The following is a 24,944-nucleotide window of genomic DNA, read 5'->3' as shown; positions in this document are numbered from 1 at the left end:
TTAACCTCTTTAGGGAGGCTTGATAGTTCAAGGTCAAGGGGGGGGGGGGATACATTTTGGAATAGAAGGGGTAAGGAAAAGAGAGGGAAGATGGAGAGGAGAATGCAAAATAATAGGGAAATCCATCAAAGTAAAAGAATTCATATGAAGAGATAAAACCAAAGAAGAATATGAAGGGGAATTAATCTTAGAAGAAGGAGGCATAATGTTTACTTGAACTTCTCACTAAACCTTAAGGATAGGTTCCAACCTGACATGAACTTTTTGATAATTTGAAATTGTAGGTTTTGGTTCAAAATTACTTCCAAATTCTATTTTCCTCAAAATGGGAGCCTTCAACTCTAACCATTGGGTCTGAACATGTCCAACTTCATAATGATTGAAACAATGAAATGACATTTTCCAATAATCAATCTTATGGGTCTAGATGTTTTCCTTGTAAACTAATTCAATGGCCTTAAATAAACACTCTTTGATATCTACTTTGACCAGAATCCATACCTAATGCCTATTAATATAAACATACCAATTATGGTCCACAGAAATAAATCCACCAAGCTTCTTGCCAATAGTGTGAAGGGCCTCCTCTGTTTAGAAGACAAATGGAGGGCTCAACAATATAGCCCAAAGTTGATTCACTGAGATATGTTTGTGAGCGGGATCAAAATCCACTAACCATGTTTCAAAGACTAGGATCCATTTCCCTGAATCTCATTCTGTCTCCTTCATCTTATTATAGTCCACCCTTAGCCAAAATTGAAAGCCTATCCAACCGTGAACAAATCCATGGAAAACTGACATATAACCCAGGGCTGACATCCAATTGTCCAAAACCCACACAGTGAGAGATGCCTTTTGCACTGTCTTACCATAAAATCTTCCCACCAAAGTAGTTTCTAATAAGTTTGGGATATCCTAGAACATGATATCCTTACCAATAATCATTGAAAACTTATCTTGTTTCACTCTAACATAGAGCTTTGGCTTAGACAAAGCTCTGGAACCATGGGTGACCAAAAGAGGCTTAAAAGGCTTAAACGAAAGGGAGTTTGGTTGAGACTTAGGGATAGTTACTACCTCAAAGCTAGAATGAGAACTTAGCTCTTTTGCACGACTATTTTTTCTCAAAATGAAAACAACCTTGGACAACTCATGCTCAAATTAAATATCTACCTTGGAACACCATCCATCTTGGAAACACCCCATGATTTGGTTGGAGATGATCTGTTAATACAATGAAGTGTCACCTATAAATTCATACTAGGATTTGAATTCCTCATATGGACATGATTGGGCTCATAATTAAAAATATCAACTTCCATTCGAAATTGTGGTGGGACGTAATTAATAGTTGACAAGACCCACTGCTCAATAACCAAGACAGTGAAAACCCTTGGGAAAAAGCAAGAGATTACACAAAATTTACTTTTTGCCGGAGAAAAGTGCCTTCAACTCTAACCACTAGGTTTAAACATGTCCAAATTTATAACAATTGAAATAATGAAATGAGATTTTCCAATAATCAATGTTATGGGTCTAGAATTTTTCCTCATAAACCAATTCAATGGCCTTGAATAAAATATCTTTGATATCTACTTTGACTAGAACCTAGGCACACCTTGGCACTCCCTAATTGTCATGCCCTCATAAATATCTTACTATTTTTGCGACTTGGGAACCCAACTAAGTCATTGGCAAAATAGTGTTATGCCCAACCCAAAGTCTCCCTTTGTCTGAAATTGGTTTGACCAACAATGTTGAGCTCTTTGAGACAATAAAGGAATATGATTTTAATGAGGGAATGATGAAAGAGACTCTTCATTTGATGTTCATACTCTCTTTTTTGGACAATATAGGCCATCTTATCAATGCTCCGGAAAAGATAGTAGGGTATATTGAGTTTTTTTCCCTAGTGAAATACATTAAAAGCTAAATGTGATTGAGCATTTTTGTGTTCACTCTTTTTCGAGCTTTAATTGAGATATTGTTCTTCTGATTTGGATTTGGAGGTTTTCGCTACAATTCGGAACAGAAAACATGTTGTCGACATATTGATAAAATTGCAACCTTCAAGAACTCCAAGGTGTATGGATATGTTAGAAAGGTATTTTTTTGATCTCATTTCTATGATTTTATTGTTAAAATTTCAAAGAATTTAAACTTGTATATCAATTATGGAGAAGAAGGGAGGGTTAGGGTTGACAAGAGTTTATAAACTCAATCATATTTTTTTTTTGATTAGCAAGACTGAGCACTCCTGTGGAATTATGATCTTCAAGCATTTTGGGAAATTCAATGGTGATGTGGATTGATCAAGAGGCTATGGTTGCTTCAGAAGTTCTCCTATGATTGCACTGCTTCTTGTGATACATGGATCAACTTATGCTGGTCTTTACTTTGTTCCTTACTCTAATACCATGTAAAAAATCCTTGCACTGCTGTAGTGAACAATTCTAAAACTAAACTGTAACACCAAGACACAATTTCTCTACTAATTTCAACAAAATAGAACATAATTATATAACAGTCACACAATCACAAAACACAATTTTTCTAGGGAACTAAACTGGGAAAACCTTCTCCTTGATTGAGAATTTTATTGATAGAAAATGAGCAATGGATCTCTTACAATACAACTTTGTTTCACTGGAAACCAATCTGGTTTTCTTTGCTTGTCCTAAGCTTGAAACACCTGCAAGACCCTTCATCTAATTCCATCAATCCATGTGCATAGGCTGCTCCTAGCTAACTAGCTAATACTATTGAATTTCCACGATCTTGGGTCTAGGATAGAATCTTAGAATCTCAACAAAAGCTACTTTGCACTGCAGAAAATAAATAACAGTAAATCACACATGCACAACTATACACAAGTTTTTACAAAAATATTGTACAAATATGTACAACCCAATCTATATTATATTAAACCAATCTGAATAATACAACAATATATGGAATACAAGGTAAAATGACAATCATGTTGCATACTCTTTGTTATATCTTTTCCTACTGGTCCTTCACTCCCATTCTTCTCTCTAGCTTCTCCTTATTCCATCAAAGGAAAACACATAAAGTATCAAGGAGGGCTGCCACCTATCACTGCTGAAATTCGCTTCTGCTTCAATGAACATGGGATGATCCAATCTACTCTTCTAGGTTGGCCAATCCCTGAGCTCCAATCTGCCTTCTAGTAGCCTCTTTCATCCATTAAAGAGCTACACATAGGCTCCCGCTAATCCCTTAAGCACTAAGACATTAACCTCTAAGCCATATAGACCTCAACCCCATGGCACTCAACCCCCTAACTAGTAAGCCCTAACCCTTTTCCCTTTACTCTTGATTCCTAAACCGTTAAACCCCTTAAATCCTAGAACCCCTAAGAATTTCTCCCAATCAATAGGTGCTCCAACACTAATATTATTGGTCATATTAGATTTTTGTCTACTAACCCCTCGAAATACAACCTCAAAGAACTAGTAGGGTCCAAGGAAAAGGGCCACAAAGTCTCTAAATTTGATCCATATTTTATGGATAGTCACATTTCTCCCAAATATCTTCTACGTATTTTCTTTCAAAGGGAAACAATATGTTCTTCTAATGTCCACAAGTGAATCTAAGTTCACAAAAAGTAAGGTTCATCTCCAAGTTGCTCCAAGAATATTTTAAACTGACACAAGTAATCCTCAACTACACGAATGGCACAATCTTCAAGTTATCCATATCTAGGTTCATCCCCTTTTGACCCCATTTTTTGCTCATTCAATACAAAGCTAACCAAGTCCATCTTACAATTGGATCTCGCTTTTTCATTTGGTGAGAATACCACCCCGTTCATTAGTATTGGATTTCTTCTAAACATAATTACACAAATACTCTCAACATATGTGGGTCTATCAGGCAAATTAAGAGGAGAAAACAAAGGTCAAACTCAAACTTATTGTCAAACATACGTCAAACATATATAAAAAATTAAATAGTCTACACATGTAATTCTTACATTGTTTGATGGTTTTGGATTAACTCCACCATTTTATTTAGCCACATTCATGTTAGTTTTTCATTCCATTAATTCTTCAACAACTGCTTTCAAGTTTCCAAGTTCCTTGACTTTTTCTCCCAATATCTCTTTTGCTTCATGCAATTGAAGTTGATAAATAAAAGAACAAATAAACTATCTTAGATGAAGACATGGAAATGTTAGATAAATAAATACAAGAAGTGAACTCTATGGATCCAAATACATATCGAAGCTCTATCAAAAGAAAGGTGAGCACCAAAATCCAGCAAAGAAGAGCCATGAACAGATAACCCAAAAAGAAAGAAACAATTCCAAGAGATATGGAGGATGATGCAAAAGAAATGGATGTAGAGTAAGTAACCATGATAGGCATGGTAGAAGAGCTAAGAGCAAAAATTTGCAAACAATAACAGAAAAAATGGTGTAGATGTGGATAACCCCTCACAAGAAATAAACTTTGTGGATGCAAATATAGACCAAAGCTCTATCAAAAGAAAGGCACCAGAAACCAGCCAAGAAGAGCCACGAGAAGACAAACCAAAAGCAAAAAAATAATTCCAAGAGATACCTAGGATGATGAAAAAGAAATGGATGTGGAAGAAGCAACCTTGGAAAGCATGGTAGAAGAGCTAAAAGGAAAATATTTGTAAAGAATATTGAACAAATAGTGTAGATGTTGATCAACCCTACTTGAAACTCTGTAATCATAAAGGGATGACCTTTCAAAGTTAAGGTTAGTCAAGATATGGCATCCAAACTCATAACTTCAAAGAACCCTCGAAGCACCACAAGGAAGCAAAAAACAATGGTAAAAAAAGCAACAAAAACCTCATACAAGAAGTGAGTGGGATGCTAGCCAATTTAAGTAAGGTGGCTCTCATGATGGATGTATTCCACTCCATTCCCCATAATTCTTAGTGAAATTAATCACATGGAACATTAGGGGCCTCAACTAAAAAGGAAAGTTGAGGCTCCCAAAAGGTTAAAAACATAAGGAAATCCCTATAGTACTCATACTACAAAAACAAAATTCTCCAACGATCATGTAAGTGAAATCCTAGAGAAATGTTAGAAAGGTAGTGCTTCAGTGGAATTGGATGCAAAAGGAAAAGTAGGAAGGCTAGCTCTTATATGAAATCCCGTGGAAAGTACCATCACCAATCTAACTATAGCCCCATGCATTCTTTTAGGTCATTTTCAATTCAAAAGTTTTAAGTCAATAGGTAGAATTACAAATGCATGTGGTCTAGCTCTATTGAATGATCTCCACTCCATATATTTAAAATACCTATGGATAATAGTGGGTAACTTCCACATCATTAAATTGATGGAAGAAAAAAAGGTGGCTTGCAATAACTGGACTCTGATGCGTAGCTCTTCCTTGACCTCATGCAAGACCTGCATGCCACATATGCAGATACTATACATGGTATATTTACTTGGAATAATTGGAAAGGTGGCTGCCCTCAAATTACTTCCAGATTTGACATATTTTTGGCTTCAAAAGCTCCTTGGGACAATGAGACCTTTGTGGAGGTTTTAATCCTTCCCTGTTGCATATCATATCATTAGCCTATAAGCTTGGAAGCAAATATCAAAGCAAGACCCAAAAATAGACCCTTTCGCTTTGAAAGGTTTTTTCTTAGGGATCCTTCCTTCTTAGAAAATTCCCAATAATGGTGGTAGGAAGCCAATCCTTGACTGGGCTCAACTATGCACCAATTCTAGTAGAAAATCAAGTTCTTAAAAGCTCAAACAAAAAATGGAATAGAGAATATTTTTGGAACATCCACCAAATCAAATAAGAATTAGAGGATCACATGGAATAAGTCTAATAATGCATTATTCTTGAAGATCGATCTGACAAATTAGTTGAGGAAGAAAGTGAGCTTCTCACTCAATTAGAAGAAGGTTTCATTTAGGAAGAATTTCTCTGGTGCCAAAAACCTCACGTAATATGGCTTAAGGAGGGGGGAAAAACTCTAGATTTTTCCACAAATCCATGATCAAACACCACCATCACAACAAAATATTCTAACTTCAAAGTACTACAGGATATAAGCTTACAAAACATGAATAGTTGGAAGGATAATTAGTTGGTTGAATTATCTTTAATAATTCAATTAAATTTAAAGTCACATTTATACTATAAATACTATTTGGTTAATTGGCAAAGGTTACAAGTCATATTTACTATGAAAAAATGAAGGACCAACAAGTATGGCCACCATGTACAACATAAAAAATGTGAAAATTGATCTGGGGTTGCGAAAGTGTATGTAAAGAACACTTGCATTTTTTTAATAATCAATTCAATTATCTCAAAAATACCTATAGTTACATCAATATAAACTAACATCCTTGCAATTGACCTTTATCTTTCAGTAACAAAGACGTCATCCATGAGAATACTTTTTCCTAGCTTGTTTTCAATTGTGCATAAATCTTGAATAGTCTAGGGTTCCAAGGGGAGTCCAAGAAGTTTTATCCATACTAGGGTGTCTAACATGGTATCATCCCTAGCATAAAAAATTATTGGTGGGGTTGTATAGACAAATAAGACCTATCCACAAACCAAACTTCATTTGCTATAGAAACTACATCTTATTTGTTCCAAAAGACAAAAAGAATGCATCTCTCTTGCTACTATGTGAGTTGCTAGTATATAGCATAAACTTGAACTTCGACTCTACTTTATCTATCTCAGAAAGTAGTCCATCCCTACCCTCTGCCAATAAAATTTCATGCCAAAGTTCATCTTGAAAGGTCAAGGATTTGGTTGAGTGCAATATATTCCCCCACAACTAAGAACACATTTTTCCTCAACTACTAATGACTTTACATCATTACTATTTCCAATGAACCAAAAACCTTCCTTAGAGGCCAAGAAAGCCACATGTTCCTTATACACTCCTTGAACATCACCTTCTATCAATAGGTATAGAGGGTTCAATCACATAGGAAGATGTTCGTTTTTCTAAAAATTAACTCTCAAATTGAAAGAATTGGTTAGAGACAATACACCCATAGCCATGTCCTACTTAGGAGGGCCCTTATAATTGTCCAAAACATGGCAATATTAGCACCTGTACCACCAATATTATCACTACTCATAATATTTTACCAATTCAAAAAACCCATGTGAAAATATTCTTAATCATCTTAAAAATCATGTCATTACATTATCCATAGACCTTTTTCCATAAATCTTCTATTATTTTTTTACAAATTAATTAAAAAACTTATTTAATCTTTAAACAAGATATCATTATCATTCACTCACTTTGCAATTTCCTTTCCCACTTTAGCTTATGTTAGCTTTTATAAAATGAGAGGGGAAAATGATTATTATTATTTTTTTTAAATATGAGGGAAATTGAAGAAACTAATAATTTTAATAAAATAAAAGGCCAAAAATGAAAAGGAAGTTATAAAAAGGGCAAATGGGAGTTCTCCTAGTTTTGGTCATTTGTACTTTCAAAGCAATTTCCTTTCCCACTTCAGCTTATGTTAGCTTTCCCACTTTAGCTTATGTTAGCTTTTATAAAGTAAGAGGCAAAAATGAAAAAAGATAATATTTTTTTAAATAGGAGGGAAATTGAAAAAAATAATAATTTTAATAAAATAAAAAGCCAAAAATGAAAAGGAAACTATAAAAAGGGAAAATGAGCATTCTCCTCATTTTGAAAAGGAAATTGTACAAAGGGAAAATGAGAATTCTCCTCATTTTGGTCATTTGTATTTTTGAAGAATAAAAATCTTAGAGAGTTTGGAATCCTATGAGGCTACGGTGTCCAAAAGCTACGATTTCCAAAAAACCCATTGGGAAATTAGTTTTGGTGGTGAGAAACCAGCCCTAGGTAGATTGGAGCTAGATTTCGCCATTCACTGCATTGCCTTGGAAGCGAAATTTAACATTGGTGCTGCCATAGCTAGATTGTGAGATTTATGCATTGACATGGAAGAGAATTATGACATTGGTGCTGCACTAGCTAGATTGCATCAAGATTTCTGCATTGCCGTGGAAGCAAAATTTGACATTGGTGCAAATTGGGTAGGATTTTGAACTCACGAAGGTACTAATTTCATGAATTCTTCCAGAAATATTTGTGCCATGAGATAAATTTGTAATTGCATGTTTGATGAGCGAAGTTCTAGAGATTTTGGTGTGCAATTCTTTTTCTATTGGTGTCTGAAGTAGTTCCATATGGTAGAATAAAGGTTGAAATGCTTAATAGAGGGCGTATAGTTCCCAACCATTGCTAAACGAAATCCTGAGAAAAATAATTAAGTTTTGGTTGGTTCTCAATGGCTGAGAGGGCGTAATTCTTTGAGAAAAATATCCAAAATTCATTGCCAAGATTTTACAAGGGTAAAATCCCATCAAGCATGGCACCCAAGTTCATTAAATGAGGCACATTCTCTTGGGTGCGCAAATACTTTCAATATAAAACTCTCCTTTAACAAGGTTCTATAGCCAAGCAATAGAACTTTTAAAACAATAGTTGCACAGGAAAGGTCGTATTGAAGCTTGCGGAGGAAATTTAACAAACAGTGAAACTTTTTGTTGACTCAGACACATTCAATGAGTGTCTCCTCATTTAGGATCAACTTTCCCATAGGGTTTTATAGCCCAGCAATAGAACTTTTAAAACAATAGCTGCACAGGAAAAGTCGTATTGAAGCTGCGGAGGAAATTTGACAAACAATGAAACTTTTTGTTGACTCAAACACATTAAATGAGTGTCTCCTCATTTAGGATCAACTTTCCCATGATTGTTAATATCCAACAGATTTGAAGGGTCGACATTCTTATAAAAAGTGACTGCAATTCCATGGATAAAGTAGTAAATGGCGTTAGACACATCCCTTGTGCCGTAGAATTAGGAAATTCTAGGATCAAATTTGCGCTATGCAATGGAGGCATCCAAAAGATCAATTTTGAGCGTAAAAACGCTGTAATTTATCTTCCACCCATCAATATCACTAATCACACAGAGGTAATCTTCCATAATCTGATCGCTTTTTAGGCATGCAAGGCATTTGAAATCAATTATGTGACATGTTACTTGAGTCTAATGGATGAGTTGATCGACTCTGAAGAAGATGTAGCTATGCTCAGGAAAAGTGACATCGTTAAAAATTATCTTGGAGTGATTCAGAGGTTGCGGAGCTCTTCAATGGTCTATGTAAGGGAGTCACCGTGAGCCAGATAGATGCATTGGCAAAACTGAAGGGAGATGTAGATGATCACTACAGAGGCAAATTCAAGGTTTGGTTTACCGAGCTTGTGAAGGAGCATTTCTCATCGCCCTAGAGAAGTCTAGCTCAGTTGGGAGAAATTGTTGCACTTTTGCTTACTGTTGTGCAAACCATATACTCAATATTGTCACCTAATTGGCCTCGCCAGTGTTGTGTCTTTTAATTCCTATTTACTGCATTAGTAACAATGGGTGCTTTTTACTTATTTACGATTGATTTGAATGTTGGTAGCCATGACAAGTACTAAGTATAGGAACTTGACAAACAGTGAAACTTTTTGTTGACTCGGACACGTTTAATGAGTGTCTCCTCCCCACGAGGTTTTATAGCCAAGCCACATAACTTTTAAAACAATAGCTGCACAAGAAAAGTCATATTGAAGTTGCGGATCCGCACTTTGACAAACAATGAAACTTTTTGTTGACTCAGACACATTCAATGAGTGTCTCCTTATTCAGGATCAACTCTCCCACGAATGTTAATATCCAATAGAATTGAAGAGTCGACATTCTTATACAAATGAATATACAACAAGTTTCCACGTAGGGTTTAGTCCCTTGCTTTTTGTGGCATTGAAAAATGCCCATGCTTTAGAAGTGTGGCCCTAGCTTACTTCTCCAACAATCATTGCTAAGATAATTAGAGCATCACGTTCACAACGACATGCTTGCATTTACCAAAGGTACCTATTAAGTTATTAGCCTCTTTGTATTTTATTTCCCTGAAAAGATGCTAAACCAAGGCAGTGTAGCTTGAAATAATAGGAATTCAAACTAGTTCTTTCATGATATGCATTGCATCAAATCCTCTCTTCACCTAGCCTGTTTTCAAGTAATCATCGATAAGGATGCCATAAACATTTTCAATAAGGATGCCATAAACATTTTCATCAGGCATGTAATTTTTCATTTTCATGACATTGACTGCATAGCATAATCCATTTTTCCATTTTTTGCACAATCTTTAACTAGTACCCTATATGCGGAAAAATTCACGATCATATTTTTGGAAAACATCACTGAAGATTTTGCAAGGCTTTTTATTAACCAAAAATAGTAGCAAGAGAACAAGTTGCTTCAATCAAAATATATTTTGATTGTGCATTGCGGAGCCTTAGGACTGGTCCAATGTATTCAATTACTATATTTCTTTCACGTAAATAATTCTTGCAGTTAAATAATGCAGCAATAACTGAAGCAAATTTAGCTCAAGTATTGTCATTAGTAAAACAAAGGATTTTAGTCATCGTTTCAATTCCATCATTTCTAGTACTATCTTCGTACAAATCTTAAGGCCTCCAAAAAATGAACTTTTGTTTTTGGTAAGTCACCAGTTAGAAAAGTAATGAGTTGGCTGATATTACTACTATTTGATTTATGGGTGAAATGGTTTAGTATCTTTGCAGTAGTTTATTTCTTCTTGGGCTACCACTTTTTCAACAAACCAATAAATGCAGGTACATCATCTACACTTTCAAAACATGAATGGATATCTTCACTATGATTACAGAGGTTCACAATAACATTTTTAGATTGCTTTTTCACTTTTGAAGATCCAATCTCCAGAATCTGGACTAGAAGAGGTATGCCACCTGCAACAGTAATTTCCCATTTGCTTTCATCATTTTCATCTGACAACATACAAAGCAAGGCCACTGCACATTTCTACTGCTATTTGAAGAAAGAGAAAGAAGCAAAATAAAGCATTCTACTCCTTCCCTACCTTGAATGGCATGCCACATATTATTTGCACTGTTGTAGAGAATTTTAAGAGACCTTATGAGTTCCTCTTGAACATCATCTGCAACCCTTATAAGTAAACCCACTAGCAAACACTTGCCTTCTGCATTTTGGAGTTTGCCACTTAAGTATCTATTTCCATACAAGCTAGCAAGGGCTTCTATTGTATTCTCTTGAACTAGAAAAGGTGATCAAGCCTTGAATTTCTTAATCAATACTTGTTCAATAAATACATTTTCTAGTGAATTATGCAAAATAGGTTGTGAATTTTTCCCACAAGAATTTATTAGCATATCAAGTGTAGTTGAGAGAACATACTTTGGATAGTGGGATACAAACTTCAGTTCTGGCAAGAGTATACAAAATCACCCTTAGGCAATTGACTGCTAGCATCTTCACATCAGTTTTTTGCTGAATGACTTCATCTTTGCTTTAGGGAAGTTTTCCTTGTGGATCTTCTGTGAACTCCTTGTCTTAGGTTACAATTTGTTCTATTAGAGAAAAACGAAAAAATACACAAAATAACATTGAAAGATGTTTGCAGTTTGCATTAACAACCTCCTAGATTTGTGAAAGTGCTTCTTTTAAACTTAAGAAACGTTAAAATTGGCCCAAAGAGCATGCTACAATTTAATTTTCCTGAGAACTTTCATTTCTACATTGCATGAAATGAAATTTCAGAAGCTTGAGAACATTAAACATTATATTAGCCTCTATGTAAACTTGAACCACATTGATTTCTACATACAAAACTGATAAATGGAGCATCGAATATCTAGCACTAAAATTACCTTTCTTTTTTGGACAATTTTAACTTTAAAACTAGTTGAAATTATCCTAAATCTTTGAGTTCCACTTCTGTAAGGGTGTTTTCTCCATTAAACTAGTCCCCAGAAATGGGGTGACCTAAGTTCCTCGTACCAGGCACTAGGATTTGGATGGCATGGACTTATTCTGATGTTCTTTGCAAGCCCAAATTTATGTATCTCATTTTTGAAGAAGCCTTTGAGTGCAATGTTAATTATAATTCTCTTCTGTAATCATTGAACCATTTAGTTTGCTTTTCAACAATAGTAAAGTACTTTCTTTTTGTGCTTGAAACACCATTCAAAAAAATTCTAGAGAGGCATCCCAAGCTATTGGATAGAAAATATTTTACTCAAAGATATCATAGAGTCTTAATGTTACAACTTACATATGAAAATAGCATACTGGAAATGGAAGTTTGTGCAATAGTTCTCACATTCCGATAGCGCATTTGACAACCTAGCCTCTCTCTATCATCCCATTCTAGAAAACCTTAGGTTTTCCATCTATATCTAAAGAATACATCAATTTTTTTTATTTTTTTTTAAGATTGACCAGAATCCCTTTTTAGGCCATTTCTTCACAAGTTCTGAAGCTTTATTTCTCTCACTTTCTCCCAAGTATGCATAAATAAGAGTAGTATAAATAAGGGCATTACCAACAAGACCCCTCCAAACATTTTATTGATTGTGTTTTTGTCCCAGCTTAGGTTTCCTAACATCGAATAGTGTTACTATATAAAAACATCTTCAGATAAACCTCTTTCGAAAAAATCATCAAGAAGCTTCAAAGCTTCCTCTTCATTGTGTTGGAAACAATAGCCATCAATTAGCCATGAGTAAACACTAAAATTAGGCATAAACCTGCAATCATCATTTTAAATAGGACCTCCATTGCTTCATTTATTTCCCAAACTTTCAAAAGCCATGAATAAAATCCTTGTATGTATACAAAAAAAATATCCTGCTTTGTAACATCTTGTTGTGAAGTTTCTAGGCATTAGCCATGTTACCTCTCTTGCACTATGAATTGATCAACATATCGCATGTGAAGTGCTCAGGTTCAGGACCCTTCTTCTCCATTTCACGCAAAAGGTTATTGGCTTCTTCCAATTTCCCTTCCTCATAGAGCTTATGGAGGAGGACACCATATGTCACCATTCCTGACACTAGCCCTTTCATTCTGCAACCTAAAATCCCTAATAATATTATCTTCTCTACAATCGCCATCAATCAGGGTAGTATATGTTACATTATTTGGAAACAGATCACCCATTTCGTTCAAAATATTCAATGCATACCTCAATCTACCTTCTTTACAAAATCCATGTATCAGAGTGTTGTATGTTACAATATCAAGGGAAGAACCTTTGCTTGTAATCTTGGAAAGGAAATTGAATGCATTTTCAGTGTCCCCTTCCTTGTAGTATCCTTGAATGAGAAACATTGTAAGTAACAATATTTGGTAACATGCATTTAGGCATCATTTCCTCTATAAGGGCATTTGATTTCATCATCTTGCCTCCTTTGGAGAGACCGCTAATGAGTGAAATATAAATGACAACCGTGAGTTTGATATAACGGTCCACTATTCCATCAAACAATTTGAAAGCATCGTCCATTTTGGATTGCTTGGAATATCCATTTATCATAATAGAATACAAGATGGTATTGGAAGGTATGTTTACGGTCCTCATCTATTTGAAAATAGCCTATGCCTCATGTTACCCCATCAATGCACGTCAACACACATCAAATGTCTTATCATGAATATATTCCAACACATTTCCAGTCATTGCTAAACGATGAAGTGTTCCATTTTAAATTTCCCAAGCTCAACATTCCTTCAATTTTTGATATTTGTGGTGCTCAAAGAAAATCAAAGTAGAGGAGGCTGCATAAAACGATGCCCTTGGAATTGCAAATTGTCATGAATTAATATTTAGTGTTCCACACAGCTGATGCTATGACTCCCTTCAACTTGACTATGGAGAATGATCATTCTCACCTCCTTACGCCTATTCCAGAATAAGATAAAAAAAAATTCAAAATCAGTTGTGTATAATATATGGTGCTACAGACAATGGATCTTTAGTAATGCACACTTGAATTATCAGATCTGTATATAAACTAGTTCCATGGAAAATACACAAATTTTTTTGATGCAAGATCATTCCACCAAGACAAACTCCACTGCCTGATCACACTTCTATGATACCATGTTGAAAAACCTTTTCTGATCTACATATAATTACTTGTGATATTCTGGATTTGAGACCTCTGAGGTTTATATTTTCTAATTTAGAAGCTGGAGAACCCATAGTAATAACCATTTTTCATCAATGTTTCAAATCCCAACAGGGATCCATCATCAGGACATTCTTGAATGATCATTAAAGCTCTTCTACTATCATCATTCAAGAATGTCCTGATGATGGATCCCTGTTGGGATTTGAAACGTTGATGAAAAATGATACTTGTGATATTATTTACCATGAGTTTAGCTTATTCAATTTTCATCAAGTAATTATACATCAGAAATTTAACCAATACTATTATGGCTATAGTCTAAGAGATTTTACTTAAAACATAGGAACAAGTATATGGGAACAAAGGAAAATTTGGCTGTAGCTACTACAACTAGAGCTTGCATGGCTGTGATAACACAGGTACAACTCCTTTTCTTCCTGATTTGTCCTAGTGATTTGGATTTCTAACCAAATTTTGGTATTTTGACTTGTACATTTCTTGCTCAAATTTATACATAAACACTATGTTATGTGGTGGTTTATTTTGTTTTAGAAAGCCACTGGATAGAGCGTCTGCTCGGATGTAGAAATCAAAGGGACTTTGGCAAACTCTTATTGAGGGTTCTTGGAAAGAGGCATTCGATGGACTTGGTGTGTCTTTACTCCTGATATCAAATCCTGCTATATAGGTACTATTAACACCACATTGTCTATTCAATTTCTGAGTTAAAAATTTCCATTCTGCATTTGTATATCCTTTATCCATTCTATTTTACATGTTTAGCTCTCATTGATATGTTCTTTGTCTGCTAATGGTTTGTTTTATTTATTACTTGGTATGGAAAAATGAATAATTCAAACTAAACTATGAAAAATATATAAATCTAGAAAAATCCTTTAACTACATTTCATCATGATCAAAGCCTATGGCTTTGCTAAAATAGGCCTGCAACTTTAACAATAGAAAAGCTAGAGACTCATTGTAGGTTGAACATGGCTTTAAGAATTATATAGCATAAAATCAACACCTCTGAGTAAATGTAGTTGCATCTTAACAAAACACTAACATTTTGTTGTACATTAAGTCATTTTCCTTTCAATCTTGGGGTTTGAAACAATTTATTATCCCATTGAGATGAATTTTCTTAAAACCATGTAGTTAATTTTGTCTTATCTATGGCAAAGATTTATACTTTGTTTGACTTAACTCTATCTCTTCCCATGCTAGTCACTCTTTTAAGGATTCAATTGATCACTATGGTAATATTTTTTTGATCAGTTGGTTCATATCCCTTGTTAGATTTTCTATCTTGTTTAACTCTGACAGTCCTCTCCACAATACCAGGGTGCACTTAATAGGTAGGTAGAATAGTAGTAAGGGTGTACCTTTTGCAGGTCCATACAACAATAATAATGGCAGTAGTTTTTCATGGTTCCTGTGCACATTATAGTATGAGGGAGGTATTGTTATGTAAGAGAGTGGAGGGTATATTTCCAGTTTTGCTATCCTCAATTAATTTCAGTTTGCATGTTGTTTAAGATTAAGAAATTCCATTTTTTCTTCAGTTTACCTTAGTTTGTAGTTCAAATTCAATTCATTTTAGTTCTACATGCATGATATAATATTTGGAGGGCACAAAACCCTAGATAATTAGAGTTCTTTTGCATGATAAGGTTCCAGTATTGGTAGGGGGGAAAATTCTCAAGGAAAGGGGTGCATGCTTCTGTTTGTCTTCTAGTGGAGATGTACTTACCTGGCACACTTATCCATGCAGAAAGGGTACACTAGATGATTAAACTTGGGCTAGCGTTTGACTGAGTCACCCTGAGTGCTTCATACATGTGACCAGATACTTTGTATCTTTTCTCATCTTCCTATTCTATAAAGGAGATGTAGTGAACAATTTCATGTTGGTTAGCAAGCTTTTGGTTTTGACGTATTGTGTCGTATTTTCTTTGCTCTGCATTCAATAGATGATAGATGTGATTGAGAGTTCAGATTTGTGTACATGCTCTTATTACTTTTCAGCAGTATGTTTTGGTAGATTCTAGTTTACCCATTAAGGGAGTTAAATTACCTGGGATCTTAGGAATATTCTTTTAGTGAAAAATTTACTTACTATTGTCTGGATTACATGGTATCAGAGCACTTTCAATGAAACTAATAGGAAGTTGTGCATGGATAGGATTGCAACTTGTTAGAGGGAGTTGTTGAAGGGTTTCAAGGGCGGGATGCCTGAGTTTCAGCAAGTGAAGTAGATTTCGACTGGTTAAAGGTTGTGACCCATGGGGTGTGATGTCCCAGTTGTTCCAGGGATTGGAGTGTTATTTTGCGTGTTTGCAAAGGGTGGCCTCCACCTATAAGAGGTTGCAGGTTTGATTATTAGTTCTCGATATGTTTTCATGTTTGTTTAAAGAGTTGTAATCACAAGTAATTAGGGTCTTTAGGATTGTCACATGTTGGAGAGCACTTCCAACTCTATTATAGTTCAAGATGCAGCATCTCTTGGAAGAGGTTGAATTGTAGTATGTAGAGGAGAAGGAGATTTTACTTTCAACATATGCCAATTAGTTGGTTGAGCATGATTAGAAATTGGTCAAACTGGAATGAATAGTTTTGGATTTGGTGAAGAATCATCTAACCCCTTTCATTGTAGATAAAAAGATTGATAGGGAAATGCATATTACCTTGATTGCATTGTATTGGAGCGAGAACATACCTAGGAGAATGCTCTTAATGAATAAATCGTCAATTACTTGCGTGAGCAACACTACTACAGTAGTTATCTATCTGGTAAAGATCAAGAGTTGAGATATCAACGAGCTACACTTGATGAAGAGGTAGAAGAGAATGGACTAATTTGTATCAGTTTGAATGGATTTGGTCCATCTTGGCACCATTTTGTACAGTTTGTATGTGCTTGTGAGAAGATACCTTCAATCGAAAGTTTTTGGGATGGATTTGTCGAGGATGAAATGAGATTGGAGATGGTTTCAGCTAGTAATGAGGATGTACTAGAGCTAGCCCTCATTGGGAGGGTGAGGAAATGAGGGCATAAAATAGGATTTATGAACGGTTAGAAGAAGAAGGAAGATTCAAGCTCTTTTAACCAACAGAAGAATAATTTGAGCCATATCAAGTGCAAGAAGCATGGCCAATATGCTTCTTAGTATCTTGAGAAGTAGGGGAAGGGTAAGCAACAATAAGAGTAAAATAATTTGCAAGAATTGTAGAACCTCTGAGTATGGATGGCCACTATGCTTCTTAGTGTTCTAAGAAGAAAGGGAAGGGTAAGCAACAACATCAATAAAAACAATTTCCAAGAATTCCAGAAGCTTCAGTTTCATACAAGTTCATTGACAGGTGTGGTACAACCTTTGCCATGGTGTCATGCCTTTCCACCACCACTGTTTCAAGTGTTTGTGGTATGTTGATAAGTGGAGCCTCAAGACATTACAATAAACAAAATAGATTTTTTCAATTGTTGAGATCAGTATACCTCACCACTTCTAGTCAATGTTATCTGCCTTTAGGACAAAGTAAACATAGCACTCCACATGAGGTACATGATGTTATCTGCCTTTAGGAAAATGTAAGTAGAGCACTGCACACCAAAGCCAGGTATATTTAAATTTTACAATACTTACACGCACAATTATCTTGCATGATTTGAACATTACCTCTTAAATGATCCTTAATAACTTGCAAGATATTTCTTAGAAGCATATATTTTGATGTGAGTGAATTCATATTACATATACATTTAGTGAAGGAAAAAGTATTACTAGGAGTCATCAAGGCCAACTATATGGTTGAAGATATATTTGTTGGTCTCGATGACTCCTAGTAATATTGATTTTGTATTGGAGTTTCTAAAATACATAAAATTATATATGGTGTATTGGCATTTGAAAAATACATAGGATGTCACAAGTAATCCTAATAATCAACTTCCCTAATGACTAGGAGGCCTTAAAACTCCATTAGTGGTTTTTGCACTAAATGTGGGTATCATTTATTGATAAAAGTGGGATCTCAGGGGGACTTGTTTGGAAGTTGTCTATAAAGAGAAACCAAATTTAGAATTAAAACTTTGGCACAAGTGCACTCTAAAAAAACTAAACAAGTTTCTCTTTATTCTTTCAGGGTAGCCCAGGACACCCTTGTAGATTGGTAATTACTGATTGTACATTCTAGTCTCATTGGCATTTTTTTGTCATTTGTTGGACATCAATAAAATTACCTTTCTCTGCTTACTGCAAATTAAAAATGTTAAACAATTGTAGTTTGATATGAATGTTTTGAAGGACAGTATCCATGTGGTGGAACCTATTATGATTTTCTCTTAAATAAGATAAATGACCACCAATGAATTCCTTCTCTAGAACTTAGTTCTCCTACAACTGCAGTCCTTCCTTTGACAGAGTATATGTTGTCCCATTAAATTCTCTGAACACATGAGAGGTTCTGATCATCTGGAATATTTCATCTGAGTAGCTAAGGGAGATAAGGAAGTATCCTGAATCTGACCTTGTGCATTCATCCAATTAACATCCAATGTTGAGTGCCCAAAGACCTATAAATGACCAATATTCTTGTCAAACGAAGATGTTAATAGGGAAAATAGAGCCTTTAACCTTACCAAGTTATTTTTATCTTTGTCCATGTTTTCCTTAGTTTGGAAATAGTGTGTCACAACAATAAAGCACAAACGCATGACTACAAATCTGATGAGAGTCTTGGCAAGAAATTCTACATGTAGTAAATTTTTTGTTTGTGTTTCACCTGTATTGCTTTTAAATTATCAAACTGTAGTGTTATCAAATGACAATAGATACATGTGTTGATGATAATTATCACAATTGTAAGATATTGAACAATAAAAGTTTAAAACCATTTTTATGTGGACTGTGTTCATTTAGTCTCATTTGTGTTATTGTTTTCCATCAGATAGAGTCATCTTGGTCTTGTTGCTACAGTTTACCTCTTTCAGAATCTTGACAAAGATGGCTTATTTAAACTTTCATGCTCACATATATATAAAGTTAATAGCCAATCAGCTTTCGAGTTGTAGGATAGTATAATGAATTAGTTCTCTCTCAAGGAGGCCACATAGTTATGTTAATGAAAAGGTTATCATGCTTTAGTCAACCAGCAAGTTCAATATGCCACAAGATTCAAATATGAGCCTTTCAAATAATAATAACCAAGTCTGCATAGTTACTGCAACTTTCATCAACAGGAATATACTATAATTTTATTGCAACAATGACCTTCAAGGAGCCAAGAGATTGTGTAAAGTGACCATCGAGTGCTAAGTGTTGACTAATCGAACCTTCCTGTGCTCATATTATCGATAACCTTGTTTTAGGGATACCTCCAACATAACCATAATATTTCTCTTGGGATCAATATGATCCTTCTTTATCTTTTCTCTTACACAATACTTCGGCCTTATTCCTGCAACAAGTTAGATGATTCGATCCTTCAAGCAAGGCATCACAGTGACTTGACCCTATTGCAAAAAATTTCTATCTTCAAAGAGAAATATCCTTCCAAAACCAGAGGCACTGATAGAGAGAATAGGTGCTAAATAGTTGATACTAATCAAAGATCATGGTGATCATGCTTAGAATTTTATGGAGGAATTTTGGATTCCGGGACCCTTTTGAAATATGTTTTGATCTAGGATTTGGTACTCTTGATCGATGTCTAGGACTGTAACTTCTTAGGAAATAATCTTAGCTTCAAAAGTAATGATAGAATGAGTGCAAGCCTATACTTGTTATTTGAAGTATTTGATATATATTAGATAGATATATCCTGCACTTGATCAACCCTCTAGAGATGATAACAGTATTTCAAATAGAGATCCGTAGAGGATTGACCTTACCTCCAGGGATCATAGAAAATATCTTTCCATAAGCTTACGATGATGATACAGTCTTAAGCTTGATGAGTAGGACTACTATAAAGTACAAGAACATACCTTGTTGTCTTCCAACTTTTCCCATGATAGTTGAATATCTTTAGGATTGGTGCCCATGTTTACTGATTAGGGCTTGAATAAGGCCTTGAGAAATAACCTAGATTTGAACTATGACTTGATTTACCATAGAGAGATGGAGGTATCAATGAAATTCTTTAGTGATTGCAATCTCTTTAAGCTTGGGCTTGTCCTCACCTGAGCTCCGATACCATATTAATTTTTAGTTAACATGTTCTTTGTTTAGGTTAGATACTTCATTCAACCATATGCCCATTAATACATTTACCAATCACATTAGATATTATATAATAGTAACTGACGAAATAACATAAATGATAGATGCAGAAGATAAGCCAAGATAGAAATACACGAGAATATGGTTCAAGCCAGGGAAAAACCCCAAGATGGGGAAAACCCTTGATCAGATCTTCTTATTATTATCATCAAATGTTAAAATAGAGAAATAGAGAGAGAGAGTAAAATGATGTAAAATAACTTGCCAATATGAAGATCAAACATCACTTCTCTTAGATCCATTCAATCCTGTAATCTGGGAAGTTTGTTCATAGAGGACAAATCATATTGTTGTACAAGATCGGTCTGGTTAGGGAAACAATAGTCCATTGCTTTCTAAGTTGACTGATCCAAAAATCCTCCTTTCTACTGCGACCTTCCTTATTACACATGATGCTCCCTTTGGCTAGCTTAAGGAGTTGGTCTGTGACCACATTAAGGTCACCGTTGATATTATCTTTGTGGTTTTGGATTAGGGCTTCTGAAGCATGCTTCTCCAGCCCTTGAATTTTGTAAACAGTGTGGCCTTTTTATTCTTACAAGGGCTCTACTATTTGTAGTAGTGCTAGCTTGTTTTTAAGTTTCCATGTCATCTTCAACAAGCACCTGAATACCATCATATAAGGTCAACGACTTTCTATTGTATTTCAACTTCTTGGGCAAGTGATTCAAGGCCTGCGGTCAAGTTGTGAGAATATCTTCTAGATGCAGCCAAACTACAGGAAGAAGTCCCATACGAAACAAGCCACAACCCATATATAAGATTTTCCTTAACCATAGCGAAGCACTGCTTCCAAACTCGGACCTGTTATGACAAACCCCTAACCAAAATAGTCCCAACAATAACTAGAATTTATCCTCCTTAATCTTTGTTGCCACAGAGATATATTTTTCTTTTGATTGATGTGTCCTAAACGAGAGAGAATGATCCTCTATATATAAAATTCAGTGGAGTTGAGTGGATGTGACTTTTTATCTTCTTAAGTCGACATATAGTTGAGGTCGACCTCAATAATTTACATGAGAGAAACATAAATTCAAAATTCCGCTTCTACTTATCCAAATTTGACGAAATTTAGACCAATTTTGATCCTCTAGAAAAGAGTAATTCAAGGCCACAATTATATTCCCAAAAGGAGTTTTCAAAGTGGAATTTGGCCCTAGTATCCGTTTAAAAAAAATTAACCATCAATATTTTTTTCTGGCATTTTGGGATGAATTCACAATAGTATGCTAAAAAGTGTCATTTCAATGTCTAGAAACTAGGATATTTAAATGTGAGATATATACTCTACATCATTGGGGTATCTCCTGTTCAAATCTGAGTTTTTTTAGGCTACATGTTAATTTTTTGAACTTTGAACTTTGAAGAAACTCCTGAATGGACTCCGTAAATACTCGAATGAATTGACTTTGTAAGGCAGTGGTACCATAAATTGTGTTATTTCAAAGATTTGACTTCCATATTTTCACAAAATACAATGTCCTCAATAAATAATTACATGTATAGATACTTATGTTTAGGATTATATGTGTTGGAGCGGTTCCTTTATGTTTTACTATAATCTTGATGTTGACAAGCTTTAGCTGACTTTTTCATCAATTGCTCATAGAATATGCAAAAGGAAATTATTGTCAAAATGTGGCAAAAATTACATTTCTCCTGATTTCATTTTTAATTGTTCATGACAGGATAACCATGTTGTAGGAATGATTTATCCCATAGTTTGTTTCAATTTGTGGATTATTTTTTTCCTCCCATTTTTTTACAAGGATGTAGATTTCATTTTCATGTTGATGGTTTTTGCATGTATCTTATCTAGCCCCAAATGCTGGTAATGGAGTGGATCTTGAGAAGTAGTCGTGGACACAGACTCTATCAGAGGTTAATGTTACAATACCACTTCCACCTGGTATCATAAAAAGTTTAATGGTCTGTGACATAGAGAAGAGTTATTTAATGATAGTGTCAAAAAGGGAAACCTCATGTCTTAGTTGTAAGTCATTTATTCATGTTTCTTAGCTGTAAGTAATTTGTTTGATTTTGGGATTTATCACATGAATTATTTCGCTAATCCAATATGCATGGCCTATATTTCTCACTCGATATTAGTTACTTGACATGGTTGATATAACATTCAATTCTAGGCCACTTTTATTTTAAGTCGGAGATTTTATTGATTAAAAGGATGTTCATATTTTGATTGGTTTACTTGGAACTCAATTTAAAAAAGTTTTGTAAATTCCATGTGGCTGCTATTTTTTCAGGGTGAGCTCTTTGCACCAGTAAGGTCAGATGATTCCTAGAACATAGGTATATAACAAGTGCATCTTTGGCCTTTGTTGTGTATCTGTTATTCTTTATATCATTGCTCTATGATTATTGATTGATGTAAAACAGAGGATGTGAAGGTCCTACCAATTCTATTGACAAAACAAAATCAAATGGAGTGGTAGAATTGTGTTTTAAAAGGTGAGCTAGAAATCAACACTTGAAAGGTAGAACTTGATAATAATAAGCTATCTAATCTGGATCTAGAAAAACAACAGACCATGGAAAAAAAACAACGGTATTGACGAGTCTTCCCTGCAAATAAGCTCTAACTATTAGACCATTGCCCAAATTTTAGTTATCTGCAATGAAAATAGTGACTCTAGATTTATTTGTGTGAATGCGACTTTGGCCATTGTCCTGTTCATTTCCTATGAATGGTTTTTATTTTCAAACCCCAACTAGTTTGTTGTTAAACTAATTAAAGCTTTGATGACAAACATATAGTTTTCAAAGCTATTTTCTAAATCTCTTTTCTTGAGAAAATTTTTCTTTTTACTTTAGGTACTTTAGGTTGCTATCGTATGACATATGCTATGAAATAATTGCTTGGATAAATAGACAAAAGTGTTGTACAACATAATCTTTTTTAAATCTAAAGAAACAAAATTTCCAAATACAAATTTTATTAAATAAGAAAATCTTTTAGACTTTTGAGCTAACTTATGATTATATTTCAGAAGGGTATTTTGTGTATGTTGATATTGAGTTTTCCCTTTGGTTTATGTCAGGTAAAAATGGTTAATAAGGAATGTGTTCTTGAGTAGCAGACACACATCTTATTCTACTATCGACATGGTTATCCATGGTTTTCAGGAATGACAACAAAAAGCAGATGTCAGTGGGATCTCCAAAGTCCGTGTTGGATGAATTTAATACTAGTGATGATTTTCGTTCCTTGTTAGATAAAGAATGTCACAAGTCAAATTCAAATAAATAGAAGCAACTCAAGAATGAAGGTGAAGCTATTGCTTTCTATCCAAATCAATTTCTTTTATTTGTTGGTTGCTATCATGTTTTGAGTGCGGACTTGTGAAATTCCAAATTGCATGTTGGTTTATGTAAAGGGGAAAGACATATATATATCTATATCTATATATATATATATATATATATAATTTTTTTTATCATATGTTGTTCATCGTTTCCGGAGATTCGTGTTACATTTTCACATAAGTTTAGATATCATTCAGATATCTAAACACAATACAACAATAACATTGAGATTTTTCTTTCACTCAACCTATAACATGGATATATATATATATATATATATATATATATATATATATGTATGTATGTATGTATGTATGTATGTATGTATGTATGTATGTATGTATGTATGTATTTTTTATTATCATATGTTGTTCATCGTTTCTGGAGATTCGTATTACATTTTCACATAAGTTTAGATATCATTCAGATATCTAAACAAAATACAACAATAACATTGAGATTTTTCTTTCACTCAACCTATAACATGTTGCATCTGTCTTCATTAATGTTATTCTTCCATATTGTATCCACTTATGACATTTTCTTTGCAATATTTGGTGCATTTGCAAGTTATAGGTCATTTATAGATTATAATTGTCTTTAGAGTTTCACTTCTAATTGAGTATTCAATTGAACATATTGATTCTCTTATACATAAATATTTTTCCCTCCCCCCACTTTTCATAACTTCCACAAGAATTAGGTAGGGACCTCCAGCTTCGATGTTGCTTTGCTTGTTTAGTAAAATATTGCTGAGACTTTAATTTATTGAAAGTTGTAGTATTTACAATTTATGAAGTTTCAAGGTCTCATTTTTAAAAGTCTAATTCTTTAAAGGGTGCTAGCTCAATGGAAGAGCACTTGCTTTATACGCAGGAGGTTGGTGGTTCGATTCCATCGTGCCCTGACATCCATATGGAATGAAAACAATCAATTTTTGGTGACAAAGGCTCTTTTGACCATCACCAATGAGCTTTGGTGACATTTTTTGACCCTCACCAAAATATGAAATGGTGATGGTCAACGAACGCCACCATATATACGCATCAATAGTGACGACCCTCAAAGGTCTGTAACCATAAATCATTGTTGTTGATATGAAATGGTGACAGTTGTTGTCTGTCATTATAGTCATTATTCGTGATGGACCTTGAATGTCACCACAACACCTATACTTCCGGCAATGTGGCTTTTGGTGATGGTCAACGAACATCACCATATATATGCGGCAACAGTGACAACCATGAAAGATCCATCA

The sequence above is a fragment of the Pinus tabuliformis genome, chromosome X (genome assembly GCF_031772625.1).
Source record: "Pinus tabuliformis cultivar Carrire ecotype Pingquan chromosome X, CPIR1, whole genome shotgun sequence".
Lineage (NCBI taxonomy): Eukaryota > Viridiplantae > Streptophyta > Pinopsida > Pinales > Pinaceae > Pinus > Pinus tabuliformis.
Note: the sequence above shows the minus strand (reverse complement) of the source record.